The sequence below is a fragment of the Vombatus ursinus genome, unplaced genomic scaffold, assembly GCF_900497805.2.
Source record: "Vombatus ursinus unplaced genomic scaffold, bare-nosed wombat genome assembly UNPS02014812.1, whole genome shotgun sequence".
NCBI lineage: Eukaryota > Metazoa > Chordata > Mammalia > Diprotodontia > Vombatidae > Vombatus > Vombatus ursinus.
In genome coordinates, this window is record NW_020954590.1 from 3,267,137 (window position 1) to 3,285,089 (window position 17,953).

Below are 17,953 nucleotides of genomic sequence, written 5' to 3' on the forward strand. Positions count from 1 at the left end.
TCATTCCCCTGGGTGGAAAAAAAACACAAATAAGTAAGCATTGAATAGTTTTGCCTTCTTTCCATTCTCCTGTATGATCTTCCCATCCATACAAAATAAGGGGTCTGATCCTTTTCTTATTCTCTTCACCATGACAACCCCCCCCCCCCCCCCCAAACTGGACCAAAAAAGCCCTTTTATTGGCATTCGTGTTTTTCACAAGCCTCCACTCGTGTTGGATTTTAGCTTTCCTGGCACTGTCAGTACCCCTCCTCTGTTTCTGTCCTTGTTTATGGAGCTTTTCTTGTCTTTTGCATATGTCCTTTAAAAGTCTGAACTCTGATTCTGCAACAGATAAGTGGTTAAAAGATATGTACAGGAAGTTTTTGAAAGAAATGCAAATTGTCAACAACCACGTGAAAAAAAATTCAAGATCTCTTAACTAAGAAATGCAGATTAATGAGATTCTGAGATGCCACCTAACACCTATCAAAATGGCGAAGATAATAAAAACAATGAAAATAATGAAAATAATACAAACTAAAGTTCTTTGCTGGACACACCTGTGGGAAATGGACTTGCTGTCTTGTTGCTGGTGGATTTGTGAATTGTTTCAACATTTTTAGACAATAATGTGGTATTATACAATTTGCATACCTGTTACTATTATAGAGGAGAGTGCTCAAGAAAGTTATTGATAAGAAACAGACATCTCTCTAGAACTATATTCCTAGGGGCATCTGGGTGGTGCAGTGGACAAAACACCAGCCCTAGAGTCAGGAGGACCTGAGTTCAAATCTGGCTTCAGACACATAACACTCACCAGCTGTGAGACTCAGGGAAATCACTTAACCCCAATTGCTTCACCTAAAGAAGAAGAAGAAAAAGAAGAAGAAGAAGAAATATATTCCTAGCAGGATTATTTTTAATAGAAGTAAGAGGGAAAAGAATGGGCTGGATTGCCTTTGGAAAATTTCAAAGTTCTTTTAATGACACCCACCCCCCAACTTTCCCATGTAAATAAAGGCCCATCTTTTTAAAACCAGAATTGTTCTGGTGTAGTTAATATAGGCTTGGTCTCTCCATCTCACCCAGGATGGAAGTGCAGCAGCCAATCACTGGCCTGATCCCACTACTGATCAGCATGGGAACTTTCACCTTCTATATCTGTCTTAAGTCTGTTTGTTCCTCCTTAGGCAACTTATTGAAACCAATTTGAGTGCAGAAGCCCAGTTGGTTTAGCCCACTGAGTCTTTGCATTCCTGAACTCAAGCCGGCTCTCAGCCTCCCCAGTAGCAGAGATTACAGATGGGTGCCCCCATGCCCAGTTTGCCCATGCTTATTTAAGAGTTTCTGCCTAAAAAAAAGATAATATCTGTGTTTTCTGTAAAAAAAAAAAATTGCTTCCTTAAACTCTAAAATACACCTAATTATGTCCAAGATTCTTTGACTATTAAGAAGTCTAGGGTTACAAGGCTACTTTCTCCTGTGCCATCTTAAGCAACCAAGTCTTCCTTATTGGTCTGAATTGAGACTAATGCATCAGATTTCTTTTGTCTCTTCTTCCACCTTCTAACAAGTGAAATTACTAACAAGACAAGCCCAGAATTTATCAGAGCCTCTCCTTTCAGCAGAATGAGTTAGCAGCAGACATTGAAACCCAGGTAGTTACTGTATCTTGGATCTTTGCCAAACCTGTAATATGTGTATAGAAACACTATCTATAGCTTCCATCTGGAGAGGAGGCTTATAGTATACTCCCATAATAATATATGTTTCCTTCTCCTTTTATCTTTACCCAAATGCTTTCCACTGTACACCCACAGGTTCACATATTTACATACAGGAGTTTGTTTTGTTAATATAGTGCTAGTTCCCACTCTTTTCTTCTAGTTCTGTTTCTCTTGGACAAGACATACATACATACGTACTTCCATTGCTCTTTTCTAATCATTAGTCTCCCCCACTAAGTCTTAACTGTTATCCAAAAGGCCATTTTTTACTTCCTTGTACAAAATTTCAAGTTTACTTTATTACCCTTACACTATCAATAGTACTATGTGTATACATCTGAGACCATAAATGTTGTTTCTTAGCCTCATTCCTATTGCCCTCTCCTGAGAATTGCTGTGAACTCTGTTTTCTTCCTCATGTAGGCTTACCTAGATAATGTTCCTTTCAGAAACATATAAACTTTCATCCTTTCAATTTACAAAAAGATGATTTTATTGTTGAACAGCAGGAGTATTTTTTCCCTAGTGTGTTAACTGGCTCACTAATAACATGAAAGAGTTAATTCACCCCAGTCTCAGTTTGCATGCCGTTTTTATTCTCTGGTACCTTCAGGCCCTATATTTTTTACCTGGTTGGATGATGACTAAATTATTATTATTTCTGTTACTCAGAAAGCATTTAATTTCCTTCCCAGGATAGAAGAATTATTTTCCATTAGGGAAGATTTAGTAAATCTCCTGGAGCCCTTAGGAGATCTCACAAGACAAATAACTAATGATTAGAAGAACTGCCAAAAAAATTACCATATACTGAATTTACTGCATTTTTTTCACCTCATATTGATCTTCCTCCCCCACCCCTTCATTTTGACAAAAACTTTTCCCTCCACTCTCTCTCAACATCCTTTTATTTTTTCCCTTCTTGAAATAGCAATAACTACTATTGGCTAAGGTCTCTTTAAGCAGAATAATCTTTGCCGGAAGAGATGTTTGCCATGGGGTGGCCAAACAGTAGAGAATCAGTTACCATCCAATGTTGCATCCCATCCCATCCCCATTAACACCCCTACAAATATACTAATGGTTCTGATTTGCTTTTCTTTCCTTGACCAAAGATGTTTGAGCCCTAAACCTAAAGTGTGAAAGCAAGGGTATAATAAATGTAAACACTACCTTTGCAGACACCTTCGTATCAGTGTGTTATTGGGAATAAGAGTGCTGGACCTGGAGTTAGAGATTCGATACCACAGTTTTAGAGCTAAAAGGTATTGAATCCAATACCTTCATTTTCAAAAAAAAAAAAGGGGGAAATGTAGCTCAGAAGCTTGAAGTGACTTGCCCAGGGACACACAATGAAATAAGTGCCTAATGCTGAATTTGATCACAGGTCTTCCTGATTCGAGGTCCAGCATTCTCTCCATTGCATCACCAAGCTGCCTCATAGCTAAGCCTTCCCATAAAAATAAAGTTGTTGTTTCATCTTCTTTAACATCTGCAGTTTTTTTTAACTAAGATTTTTTTTTCCTTTTCATTCAGTGCTTATCCTAAAACCCAGTCCAAATGTTCTTGATGGAAAGGACATCCTCTGTTTGCCTTTTCAGAATACATTCCAGGAAAGTACTGGTTGTTCTAATAGCCACTTGTGTGCTTGCTTAGAGCAATCCAAGAGATGCAAAAAGAATCCTTAGTGTCGACAGGCAAAGGAACTAAACACAAGTATCAGTTACACTCCACAGTAATCCTATTGGTTCAGCTCTAAAATCCAGCCTTTTATTGATTTGTTCTTTCTGCTCTCTGTTTGTTCATCTTTAAGCACAATGTGGTTTTGATGCATTAGCAAAATTGCGAACAAGCAGTTCCTGGATATTCGTATACTATTCTCCAAGGAGGAGAAAATATATACAGTACTGAATGTTTCAAATGGATAGACATGGTGCTCCAAACTTGACAAGTTCCGTATCTGTTTCCTTCAGTGAAAGTTAGTAACCTAAGGAGGATCAGTGAAATAAAATCTTGTGTTGAACTTTATATTACATGCCAATAAAGACGTATGATTTGGGGTTTATTTTGCAGTAGGGTCTATCCTCATTATTAAGGTACGGCTGACTCTTAAGATATCCATGGGAAGAGGTGACAGGGATAATTCAGAGAAAGGAAATCTGAAGATAATAGAGTAATTTTTAACTTTTTGCTGCCTTTACCACCATACTTTTAGTTTTCAGCAAGTAATATGATTTCCTGATTTGACTTGCATTTCCTCTTACTTCCCATGCCTTTGGTCTAGTAGAGGGGCTAGTGAGCAAAGAAATATCCAAGATAGACATTAAAAAGATACAAAACAAAGGAATAAGGGTTGTCCACAAATTGTATGACCTGGGTGTTTAAGTTAAATTTGTAGCGTTTGAGAACAAATGAAGTATAACATATTTATTAAGTGGCATGTTTTGTAGTATAATAACTACTTTGTTTCATTTGTCTAAACTGCCCACTGTGAACTTCCTGCCACCCACAGACAGCTATCTTGCTTTTTCTCCCCCAAAATATAAACATATGACACTTTCCTTGTAACACATTCATCTGTCTCAAGCATATTTCATTCTTTGGCTCTAAAACCAGGTATTACAAACTTTAAAATTCTTTAAAGAATTTGTGTATTATATAGTTAAGATTATATTGTAATCATTCCAGCATATAAGGATTCTAACATAGCCTTCAATTGCTTTTATTGCTAAGGATTCCAGGTAGTAAAGTAGTTAACATAAACATAAGGCCTCGTCACCAGATTGGGAGGGGTGGTACTATACAACAGCACTCATAACCTAAATATTCCAGGGGAGTGTGAAGTTCTCCTTAAATTGAGGTGGAAGCTAACTTTTAGAATCAGAATTACTTTTCTAAGTGGTTTCTAAGGGAGGAGAGTTGAGGCTAAGGGAGGGTGAGAGATGAGTGCTACTGTTGATTTGGAAATATCTAAAGCCAAGCAAATATTTTCTGATTGAGGAGAAGGGAAAATATAGGAATATCGTAGAGTAGAACATATAATGCTTAAGTTTATCTCTTGAGCATGATAGCATTGGGTTACTGAGATCCATCCTGACAGAAAATTTATTTGAATAGTTCAGTGATCAGTAAATTCATTGATCAGGGTATTCCCTCTACAGAATAGATTATTGTCTCCTCTGTCACCTAGCAGATATTTTTCATACATTTCTATGGCCAAAAAACACATCCCACCTGTGGCCAGCTTGGTGATAAAGCCTCTCCAAATTTAGCTAGACTGTTTCTAAGAGAATAGACATCAATATATGAAGGCTTCCTAGTGTGGGAGGACCCACCAGAGCTTGTGGTCTGTTGGAATAGCCTTGGAAGATCCAGGATTCTCACCTCATCTTGATAGGGCAGGAAGAGAAAAGGACTTGAGTAGAACGTCCATATCTTTTTAAAATGAGGAGCTTATATGAGTTGCAATTCTGGTTTTCATAGCATATAATGAGGATGCTTATTTAACAGGTTGGAGAATTTGAGCATACTGGGAAATGCAGTTAATAAAAAGTCTAGACACTCTATGCAAATGACAAGCGAGATAAAGGATGTGAAAAATAAGATAATGTATGTTGTGGGAATCATATATTGTGATGGTATAAATCAGTGCTTCATAAACTGTGGGTTGCAACCCCACAGAAAAATTTGGCAACAGTAAAAGGTTTTCAAACCCACAACGACCAAAAATTAATTCAAAATCAAACACGTAATGAATCTGAGGAGTTTCTCACAGCCCTTGCCCATTTTGCATCATGCAACTTCACCGGAGCCTTGGTTCTAAACACAGAGCATGCGCACTTTTCACTGCGCATACCTTCAGGCCATGCAGTGCTGATGAATGCCAAGGAATGCTGCCAAAATGGGAAAAGGGATCACAAATGGAAAAAGTTGAAGAAGCCCTAGCGTAAATCAAGGTTTTTGCTATGCTTGTATAGAAAAGTTGTTGTAGGAGCAACTCAGTGGCGCAGTGTATAGAGCACTGGGCTTGGAATCAGGAAGACTCATCTTCATGAGTTCAAATCTAGCCTCAGATACTAGCTGTGTGACCCTGGGTAACTCTCTTCACCTTCTTTACCTTAGTTCCTCGTCCGTCAAATGAGCTGGAGAAGGAAATGGCAAACCACTCCAGTACCTTTGCCAAAAAAAAAAAAATGAGGTCATAGAGAGTCAGATAAGTCTCAAATGACTTCAACAACATCATTGAAAAAGATTTTTTAAAATAGAAAATGAATTTTAAGGACACCTTTTCATTTAATTGTTAGGGGGCAGCTAGGTGGCGCAGTGGATAGAGTACCGGCCCTGGAGTCAGGAGGAACTGAGTTCAAATCCAGCCTCAGATACGTAACACTTACTAGCTATGTGACCCTGGGCAAGTCACTTAACCCCAATTGCCTCACCAAAAATAAAAACAAAAAAAAACAAAAAAACAACAAACAATTGTTAGATTCAACTGATAAAATGTGATAAAATGATATATTAAACAAAGAACATTCTAATAAGATTAATGACAAATCAATTAATGAGATAGGTATAAGCCTATGAAGAATACCTTTCTCAAATAATATTTGCCTAAAGGATCTTTAGCCTTTTATTATGTCTTCACATTATAATAAGACTGCTTGATGGAAAAGCTTCGACAAACAAAACATCTCAGCTAGGCATGTACCTGGCAGCGATGGCCTTTTTTACATTTGTCCAGATATGGCCACTCATTGGATTTTCATTTAGAATTCTAGCAGTCCTGCTTCTTGATTACACGTAGTAGTTTTCATTAAGGTGCTCATTGTGTTCCTCTAATATTTCCAAATGGCATTTGGCTCAAACTACATTGCAATTTTTATTTCTGTAATTATAGGTTAAAAGGAAGCTATTTGGCCGTTTCTGCTGGTTTTATGACACTCTGTCATTTGGAAATGGCAGTGTATTTCCACCTTATGCCTGGGGAAGAAAGTTGAATCAAGAGTGTAATTTTTCTGAATTGTAATCTCATTTTCAGTGTGTAAAAGGAGAAACATCTTCATTTAAATTATCCCCTAAACCACAACTTTGGACAAAGTGCTTGCTCAAAAAAGAAAGTACTAAAGAAAGAAAAAAGTTAATCTCCCAGAGTGATATAAGATGAAAATGGTAGAAAATTATAAAGATTCAATTTAATAAACATTTATTTCATGTGTATTATGTGTAGAACTATTACCTGTTTTTAGATTTGATTTTGCTTTTTCATATAGGACAATATCCCCTACTTTAGCTCAGTTCTCCCACTTTACTGGCATTAATCTCTGAAAGCATGTATTTCCTACGCAATTGAAATGCAGGCACAACACAAAGTGGGGTCATGTGAAGGTGACTTTTCAGCCAAAATGGCCCAGCAGTGCCTGTCACTTTTATGTGAATTAGTATATGCGCTGTCATTTGACATTAATGGAATAATTAAAATGTAGAGGATCAGTGTGGTTTAGAGGAAAGAGCACTAAAGTTATGAGGTTTAAATTTTGGTTCCACTTTGCCACCAATTTCCGTTGTGACCTGGAACAAGCCACTTCACGTCTGGGCCTCAATTGCCTCATCTCTAAAATGAGAGGGTTGGATTAAATTATTTCTGATGTGCCTTCCAGTTCTAAGTTGATGATTCTCAGGTCATACATTATGGAAAGTGTGAAACCAAATGCTAATGTGGGTGATTGTTGGTACTAGGACATCAGGTTATAGATCCATATCAGATATCTGAGATTGGGAGAACGTGATATGTCAAAGGTCACCAGCATGACAGAGGAGCAGCCAAATGGAGCAAACTCACAGGTAAGAGTGAGAGTAGGCCAGGAATCAGTCAGTCCTGCTATATATAAGTAGGTAGTTTATCCTTTGGAGACCAAGAGTACAGCAACAGAATAGATGATCAATTAGCAGGAAACCTAAAAGGTGTTTCATCTGAGAGTTAGTCACAAGGGGTGATTTGGGGCCTAAAGCCAAGTGGTCAGGAGTCAGAGAATATGTGAAAGGGGAAGAAATAAAGTCAGTTAATCAACAGGTGATGGGGTGAACAGCTGCTCTATAGTTCATAAAACTCTAAGCATGTGCAGGTTAAATTTCTTCAGTCAAAAAAAAATTTCTTCAGTCATTGAATAAACACTTATTATGCATCTCTTGTATGCAGAAACTAATAAGTGAGGAGAAATACCACATTGAGAGAAGACTTAGTCCTAGCTCTTACAGACACAACCCTCTTCTTCCTACCCACTATGTCCCAGCCAAATTGACCTACTTGCTGTTTGCAGTACCTGACATATTTTCTCCAGAATCAGTTTTCAAACTTTAAGTACTTAATATATCCTCCATGTCCAGAAGGCCCTTCCTTTTTCTCTTTGCCTCGCTGATTCCCTAGTTTTCCTCAAGGCTTAGCTCAAGGGGCACGAGTCACACAAGGTGTTTTCTGATTCCCATTCCCCCACATACAAACATACAAGTTGTTGGTGTCCCGTCAGTTATTTTGGGTATGTTTTAATTCACTTATCCGTATACCTGCTATTCCCCCCACCCCACTCCCAAGAATATAATTCCTCTGGGGCAGATACTGTGTTGTTTTTGTCATAACCCTAGGGCTTAGGATACAGTAGGTACTCAATGAATGTTTATTGAATTGGAGTGACTTGAAAAGGAAGTAGAAAAGAAGATAGCTACCTCTATGCTCATAGACTTGGTACCCAAGGGAGTGCCTTTCTCATAAGTGGGTCTTATGGGGATAGTCTCAGCTGCGTGGAAGGGAACAGGTAATTGGCCTTTTCCTTCAAATGGGGATGTACAGGGGCAGAGGCATAGGAAAATCAATTAAGACATCCTTTCCAAAAGTAATGGTGACATTGATATGATTGGAGTAGGGAAAAATAAGTGTTTATTAAACACCTACTATGTGCCAGACACTGTGCTAAAAGCTTTACAATTATTTCATTCAGTCCTTAAAACCCTGTGAAGCAGGTGATATCAATATCCCCATTTTATAGATGGGGAAACTGAGGCACACAGCAGTTAAGTGACTCATCCAGGGGCCACAAAGCTAGTATCTGAGGTTGGATTTGAACTCAGGTCTTTTTGAATCCAGCACTCTATCCACTGTGCCACCTAATGGCCACTATAGATTACTGTTCTTACAGTAGTAACCTGAAAAGTAGGGGAGGGATGGGCTTGATGGCAAGGAGAATGGAAGCATGAAGCACAGTGTGCAACCATGTTCATTTGCACCTACAGACTCACCAGTTAGGACAGCACCTCGCTCATGATCTCTGAAGGTCCTGTGGACTAGAGGGATTAACAGCATTGTTGATAATAATAGCTAGCATTTATATGACACTTTTAGGATTGTAAAGCCCTTTACATGTGTTACCTCAATTGAGCCTCACAACACAGTGAGGTAGGCGCTATTATTTTACACCCGAGGAAACTGAGCCAAAAGGGTAGTTGAGTGACTTCGCTATAGGCACATAGCTAGTAAATGTGTGAGATATGATTTGAACTCAGGTCTTCCTGACTCCAAGTCCAGAGCTCTATCTGCTGTACCACCTAGCTGCAGAGATGACTAGGAGTGACAGTATGATGTCTGAGATAGATGGTTAGATGGGATAGGAAGCTTGATCTGGAGTCTGGAGCAAGCTGGATACAGCAGGACATGTGTTTCTGCACTAACTGGCTCTCCAGTCAAGATAGCATGGCTCCAGGATGGTAGTTCCCAAGCTAAGGGTATAGTAGTACCAAATTTAAAGACACACGAGGTTTAAATGCTCTTAGGAAAGTAATATCAATCTACCAGATTCCAAGAGAACACAGTGATAGTAGTGGGAGGGAAGGGACATTATTTTACTGTGACTTTGAATTGAATTGCCAAGGCAGGTTAGAGAGGTCAGTAAGGAGAAGTTTCATTTGTCAGAATAGTAGATGATTGCAGCATGGATGAGGGATTTTGCCATGGAGATGAGAAAGAAGAAGATACTTTATCATTTAATAATTGAAAAAAAAGTTAAGGTCATGAAAAGGATGGTGGCTTTGACTTACTGTTTCCAGTTGATTGGCCTTGTGGCTTTTTAGCCTCTGTTCAATTTATAGGGTATGAATTTAAATCCATTCCCAATTTAGCTTATGGTTCATTGTCCCTTTTCCATTTTTTTCTTGGCTTTTGTTCTCTCCCCCTTTTGCATTCCTTGCAAGTTATTCTTCAACTGCAAATGGAATTTACAAGTTACCCTTGTTGATTGTGCGCCAGCAGTAAGGGGGTCATGTTTTTAAAATGCAAAGGGAAGAAACAGAGGATAGAAGAAACCTTCTGTTAATTAGAATAGATAAATGAAAATTTCCCAAAAGGGATGACATTTACTTTCTTTGACCAGTAAATTTTAAGTATGTTTTGCTTTGAAATGCGAATTTATCTTTCTTATGATAACCAGAATATCATTAACAATTTGTCAGAAGTTCCTTAGCTGGAAATTTTATGCAATGCCATATTACTCTTTTTTGAAACAGTCTTAAGTATAAAAGTTCTTTACTAAGGAAATTGTAAGCTGTTTCTAGGTATACATCTACAAAAGTAACATGAGGAATAGTTCTATAGTTATGTGAAGATATAGAGAAAAGCAATTGATTTCCATTAATGCTGTTGGATACAATACTTAATGCTCTCCTCAGCAAAATGAGTTGTCATACTTTGATCGGACTAATTAGATACGAACTTTTGTAAGTATTTAAGGTTGTTTCATTAATGTTAAGGAAATGTAATTGAAGAAATCCAGAATCATTAGTAGAAGGGGTATTTATCCAAAATAGGCATCATTTAAGATGGCAGAGAATAGCTATGGAATTATATGAAAGTGGGGGGTTCCATTGGGAGCTAGAAGAGCCAGAGAATAAAATATTTCCAGTTTTCAGAGGTTTGTGATTACATTACTAGCAAGGCAAACATGCATCATTGATAAAATGAAGAAAGTATTGGGTCACACAGCCTTATACCAGCAGCTTAATGAAAAAGAAGGTATTTCTAATTCTTTTTTCAACTTGCATCATATCTTCTAAGTGGAGACAGGTGTAGAAGGAGAAATGTACATAGTTAGACCAACTGAGTTTGACTGAAGAGCTTCTGTAGGATAAAGGGAGAAGATTGGAAGCCAAAATGGGAGAACTCTTGAATACTGAGCTAAGAAATTAGGATTTTATCCTGTGGGAGAAAAAAGTTTCTTCAGAAAGAATAACATGTACAAAATTGCTCTCAAGCAAGATTCATCAGTGTAAGGATACCTTTTAACCAGGAATGGGGAATTTCAACAGGGATACTATAGTCCAAATATAGGTTGACAGTAGAAATAAAAAGGAATGGTTAAGGGAAAGTGTGATGATGAAAATAAAAGAGGAATATTGTCTACAAACTAAGAAATAATATGTAGAGTTAATGGAATATTTTGGATGTGGAAGTGAAGGGAGGAAGGAGTCAAGGATGAATCCATGGTTTTGAGAGACAAGTAAATGCCATTTACAAAGGTAGGGATAGATTAGAGGCAGCATGGTATAAACAGAGCACTGGACTTGGCATTAGGAAGAACTGGGTTCAGTCATTAAATCTCTCTATTCCGAGGGATTCATCTGCTAAATCATGGATGGGTTGATTTGCTCATACCCAGAGATACTCCATTCTCACTGTTTCACATAACCTTCATGTATTAATGTATTTCAGATAGTAAAAACTTATTTTTGTATTAATTTGCTAATTTTTAAATTAATAAATTATGCTACATATGTAAGGTGGAATAGCTCTATGGATTCCTGAAAGTTCTAGATCAGTGTCATTATTAACAAAGTAAACCACATTCCAAAGAAGTTGGTTTTTGAACACAACCTCATTTGTATGCAGTTTATAGACAGCATCCCTCTTTTGTTTCCATTGCCATACTTTCACTTAGCCCAGTGCCAGGAATATACAGGGTGTCCCATAAGAATGAGTGCAGTTTTACGCTTCAGTAACTTCAGAAGTGTATTAGAAACTTGCAAAAAAAAAAAAAAACCCAGCATTTGAAAGTACTTCTTTAATTTTGTGAATTTGAATGGTACTTTTTAAAAATTTTAACAAGATGAGGCATTTTGCTGGTCCACTACTTTCTGGATAACAGTTTCTCAGAATGGTGGATCAGTACAGAATATCTTCTTGCTTAACTACCTTGGTCACCTGATCTATCTCCATTAGACTTTTTCATGTGGGGTCATGTCAAAACTGTCATGCTTGCATCAAATACTATCTTTGAGTGATCATAAGGCTATTACAAATGCAATACTTTCCATCTCTGAGCAGCAGCTGATGACAGTTTTTACGAAGTTCAAAAGTCAACTAGAGTGATATATAGCACAATATGGTGGCTGTTGAATATTAATAAGAAAAATGAATGTTTTTACATTTCTAATAATCAGACTTTCAAATTATGTTCTTTTGTAATTTTGTAGCATTTATGTTTCTGAAAGTTTTAATGCTTTAAGCTACATTAAGACTTTGGGACAGTATTAGCTGGTTAATAAATGTTTCTTGATTGGTTGGTTGATTAATTGATTTGCTCAAACCACCATCCATCCCCAGCATGCAAGGAGCTGTCTTTTCTTTCCATCTAAAATCTTATCCATCCTTTAAGGGCCATCTTAAGGGTAATGAAACTTTCCCTGACCACCTCAGAACATGGCATTCTTATCCATCTCCAAACTCCAGAGGCACTTACTATCTGGCTCATTCATTTGGCACCAGTATATGGCTTTGTCTCATTGGTTAGCTTTTTACGTCTATGTGTTTTGTCTCCCTGTATAGGTTATAAATTCTTTTAGGCCTCCTGAGAGGGTACCCTATGCTTCTTTGTGTTCCTTACTGCATCTAGCATGATGACTTCTGTCTATTAGGTATTTGATAACATTGGCTGTTTTTTTGATAGGATATACCTAAGTTGTGGAATGAAACATTCTTGTACTTTTTTTTAATTTGGGGATAATTCAAATGTTTGTTTTTAAATATTCAGCTGATACTTTGAGGACTATCTTTGCATAAATTATGAAGTCTTTGAATCTGCTTGTCTAAATTGGAACAACCAAGAATATAGACAGAAGGGATTGGCTTCTAGCCAAGTTAGATTATTATGCCAAAAATTAATAAGCAAATAACAATTCGATGCTATTTGACTTTGGATAAATTCATTAAGTTTTGGGGGGTTCCTTTCACTCATTTAGAAAATGGAGCAGTTATACCAAATACTCTTTAAGGTCCCTTCAGATCATAAAATTCTAAGAATTTACCTCAAAATGAAATAGCTATTCCAGTTACATAAATGTGAATTATGCTTGATGTTTTGCCATGTCATACTAGAAATTTGGGGTGCCAATCTAGAATTTTAGTAGACTATCAATTCAGATTGTTCCTTGGGGTATTGAATTGGATGGGTGTACCCTTCGATGTCTTTTTCACTTTGATCTGAGGCTGTGTCCTACAATTGTTACCAGGCAGTGGTGGTACCTTGCATAGCCTCTGCAATAGAATCTCAGTATTGGACAGAACCTAAGAGGTAGCTATAAATAGATAGTGGATTTATTAAACATTTACAGTGTGCCAGCACTGTGTTAAGTGCTGGAGAGACAAATAAACGACAAATAAAACTTTCCACTCTAGGAGGTGGAAACAACACATAAATGGAAACTGGGGAGCTGGAAGTGGGGAGATGTATATGGAAATGGTAATGTTTCTGGGGATGTCCCAGAAATGCAGTAGAGGCCTGAAACTGATCAAGATGAAGTCAAAACTGGTTTCTCAAAATCCAAGGGGTTGCTCCAGGTATGGAATCCATTCTCGGATGATGAGTGGAGATGCGTACCGAAGGCATGGCTGGAGGAGACTGGGAAGTAGAGATCATCTAACTTAACTCAGACCTGAGAAGAAATATTTACAAGTATTCAACCTTTGCTTGAAGACTTCCAATAATGGGGAGTTAGTAGTTCTGCCTACTTCCAATGGGAGAACATTGTGCTTTGTAATTGTTTGGGTTTGTTTTGTTTCATTTTATTTTCATCTGCTTTTCTCCCCTCTGGAGTCAAGTAGAATTCCTTGCAATTCAATAAACATATATCTAGGCTGTCTGTGGATAAGACATGGTGCTAGGTTATAGAGATAAGAAGATTAAAATGCCACAGCTCAGGGGACATCTCATCCAGCCCATAACAAAACAGACCAACAAGTGGTCATCCAGCCTTTGCTTGAATACTTCCCAGTGAGGTGACCACCATCTCCCGATACAGTTTTGAACATTAAGCTTTGATCTACCTCTCTGCAATGGCCTCCCATGGCTCCTAGCTCTTCCATGTTTATGTTCTGTCTCCTCAGTACAATATAAACTCTTGAAGATTTAGGGATTCTCACCGTTTTGTTTAATTATCTCCAGCACCTAACACTGTACTGGACATAGTAAGCATTCTAATTTTGTTGATTAAATTGTTCCTAAAAGCATTAAATAGGCCAGGCTTTGGGGATTCCCCCCAGGCTATTGCATAATCCTTTGGCATGCTTTTCTTCTGTCTCACTCTTCTCATCTGTACCTTTTATGCTCCCTTACCAAATGCAGTCTAATCCAGAGAAAGAGAACAACTATTAATAACAAAATAAGGGAGGAAAAACTACTTTTCTCTGCAACAGCAGAATTCCAGTCTCTTTCTGGATATGTTATTATTAATCCTTATAACATTTCTGTGAGCTGTGTAAGTGGTAAATGTTACCCTTGAAAGGAGAGGCATTTGAGAAATGAGTGTTCAGACAAAACATTATTGTTCTAAAGTTGAAGGCTATACTATTTTGTAATCCAAATATTGTTCTGGTTAGGACAATGAAATAACCAGAACTAGAGAAGAAAAAAGTAAAATCATTAGTGATAGGCTTTTTCTTTGAGATTTTTATTTTTTTTTAAATATAGGAGGAAACTCTAGATTGTCATAGAATATTCCATTTGGAGAGTAAGTTCTGGCAGATTGGTCCAGACTTGCAAGACTTCTAGTACAAATGCTGTAGCCTGCCTATCTGTTGTCCAAAGACCAGCCCAACTAAATCTGGAGAGAGAATCATCACTAGGTTGGCTGTAGAGTGAAGAATTTTTTCCATCCCACCATGTCACAATGACCATCAAGTAAAACTAGAGTGAATGCTGATAGATTTCAATGGATTTTAATATTCTCTCCTCAAAGCAGGCTAATTGGAGAGCACCAGTGTAGTCAATGGGGTTAGCAATACCACCCTATCTAGAGACTGACTTATCCCTAGATAGTACCAAATGGTTGGGTAAAAGAATTGCCACATTGTTCAGCACTCCATCTTTCTATGTCTTTCTGTACTCAGGTTTGTGCCTCCCTTTCTGGTATGGTATGTAAGTAAAGATGGTCTTCTACTCTCACAGTAGCCCACTGTTTCCATCATTTTTTTTTTCCCTGAGAAAGTTGGAATCTCTTCATAGTCATGACATTTTAAGATGGGGGACAACTTTTCCAGGTGAAACTTTCCAGCAACTTGGTGGCTGACTCTCAAGAGGAGAATTTCTTTTTGCCTTCTAAGTTTCATTGCAGATTTGTTCAAACAAACAACATTCTGAGCTTAATGAGAAGAGGTTTCTTTTTAAACAGAATTGAAATGTCAATGTGAAATTGCAAATTCAGGGAAAATCATTTATGCAGAAGTTGCCTTGGGGCTCCTTAGACCCTGAATAAGAAAATGTTTTTAGTATGGCAGGCCCCTGAGCAGATTACTGAAATCGTGTCTAGTTTATCATCAAAGCAAAATTGATGGTTTGTATTTAGAGAATGTATTTCAGAAGACTTCAAGGAGAGAAATCAGTTGTTTCTAATTTTGTTACTAGTTATATGCACTTTATTTCTTTCCTTACTATGGAAATGGAGCGTTTTTATGTGAATATCACTGTATTTACTTGAGTAGGTAAATAATTACTTGACATTTTTGTTCAGTGCCTCAATCTTCTAAATTTTAGTTTCCCTAATTATAACTCTACATGAAGGTGATGGCAATCAACTTTCTTAGGAAGATGATAAAATGCTCTGATTCTGTATCTTGGGAAAATTTAAGATCAAAGTAACCTAGGTCTAGAGAACTCTAGGGAGGGGTTGGGGGAGAGGGAGAGTGAGTGTAGGTTTGGCGTTTTTTTTTTTTTTCTTTTCTTTTGGCCAAAGCAATTGTTTTTATTTCACTGAAAATCAAAATGAGAAGTGAAAAAAGGGGCAACACAGATAACTGAAAAACAGCAATAAAAATTAAGAAGTCCATTAACCAATTGCTTTGGAATACAGATTTTTTTTTTCATGTGTTCTCCGATCCAAGTAATAGGTAATGAAGTCATCGAGCTGAAAAAGTTAGATTTCAGGGCATTGTGTATTAAGTTGAATGTTAACATGACTTTCATAGCAATCTTATGGTGGGATGTTGTTTGCTATATATTGGCAAGTATAGTCGTGGGGTTGTTGTTGTTTTTAATATTAAATTATTCAGGAAGCTACTTGTTATTCCTATAAGTAGATACTGTTCAACACTACCCAAGTTTTAAACAGTATAAAGCATACTTGATTGACATTTTAAGATTATGATACTGATAATGTAGGGAATTGAGGAATTTAAGTATATAAAGAAACTGCTGTTTTTAGCTAGGTGTTAAGCAAGTAATAATGTGGCACTATGTGAAGCATGGTAGATACAAATACAAGCGAAAAGAAAGACAATCCCTGCCTTCAAAATGCTTATATTCTAAAGAGAGAAGACAATACTGGAGCTGAAGGGAAGGGAGAAGGTATGAAGGTACCCATACAGGGGATTCAAGGCAAAGTCCATAGAGTCAGAAACTCAGCTGGGAGAGAAATGAGGCATGACCAGCCGAGGCCCCCCCACAGGAACATACAAATAAGAGAAGGGGGCCCTCACGGAAAGGGATGTTCCAAGGTGAGAAGTTCCAGGTACTGAGGAAAGGACTGAGGAAGTAAGAACTCGTACTCCATTAATAAGGAAAGATTTGGTCCATATATTTGCAGTTATTCCAAGTAGGAAAATGTTTCTCCTTATTTCTGATGTTTAAATCAGTCTAGATTTCTTGTCCAAATAATATTTAAAGAAAAGTTTATATTATTTGATAGACTAACTCTTTTAAGACTATACTGTATAGTCTTGCTTTACGAGGGGAAAGATTGGTTTTATATTAGGCAAGTGAAGGTATTTGGACAGGTGATTTCATTGAAAATCTAAAAATTCCATGGAGAAATTGTATTGAAATTATACAGTGTCTTGAAACTTGTAAGCTTCTTGAGGGCAGGAACTATCATGATGTTGTCTTTGTACTCCCAAAATTTAGCTTCAGTGCCTGGGAAATAGTAGAAACTTAATAAACATCCCTTGATTGATTTCATCACTTTAGGGAATTTCCTATGTAAAATTTCCCCCCACTAATATAGATTACCAACTCCTATAAATTGATATTTACTTTGGCCATTGGAAGTTTAAGGTCATACCAATACCAGTGTGTATCAGAGACAGAATTTGAATCCAGGTCTTCCGGACTCCATAGCCAGCTCTTTATCCTAAATACTGCCTCTCACCTGTATGTGAAAGTGCCTACTATGTGACAGGCACTGTACTTCTACTATACTATTTTTTTTTACTACTACTATTAAATGCCTGCTATGTGACAGACACTGTACTGAGTGCTGAGAATACAAAAAAGAGACAAAAGACAGTCTCTACCTTCAAGGAGCTCACAACGTAATTGTGAGACAACAAGCAAATAAATATATACAAACAAGCACTATTCAGCATAAATAAAAAAATAAAAGAAGGAAATCACTAGAATTAAGAGACAACAAGCAAATAAATATATACAAACTCTATTCAGCATAAAGAGAAAAAAATAAAAGAAGGAAAGCACTAGAATTAAGAGGGGTTGGGAAAGGCTTCCTCTCGGAGATGGGATTTTAGCTGGGGCTTGAGGGAAGCCAGGATTCAGAGCATTCCAGGGACGGAGGACAGTCACAGAAAATGCTCAGAGCTGAGATGCTGAGATAGAATGTCTTACAATGGATGTGTGTGGATAACAAGGAGAGGCTTTAATGCTCTCTATCTGTCCCTCTTGTCTAAACCCCTGACCCATTCTTTCTGCTTTTGAGAG

At 37.4% G+C, this 17,953-nt stretch overlaps 1 protein-coding gene across 3 annotated transcripts in view; it reads left to right on the plus strand.

Moving 5' to 3' along the window:
• LOC114054125 (protein FAM110B) overlaps positions 1 to 17,953 on the plus strand; it is a 192,827-nt gene that overhangs the window by 171,936 nt on the left and 2,938 nt on the right. The window lies entirely within an intron of this gene.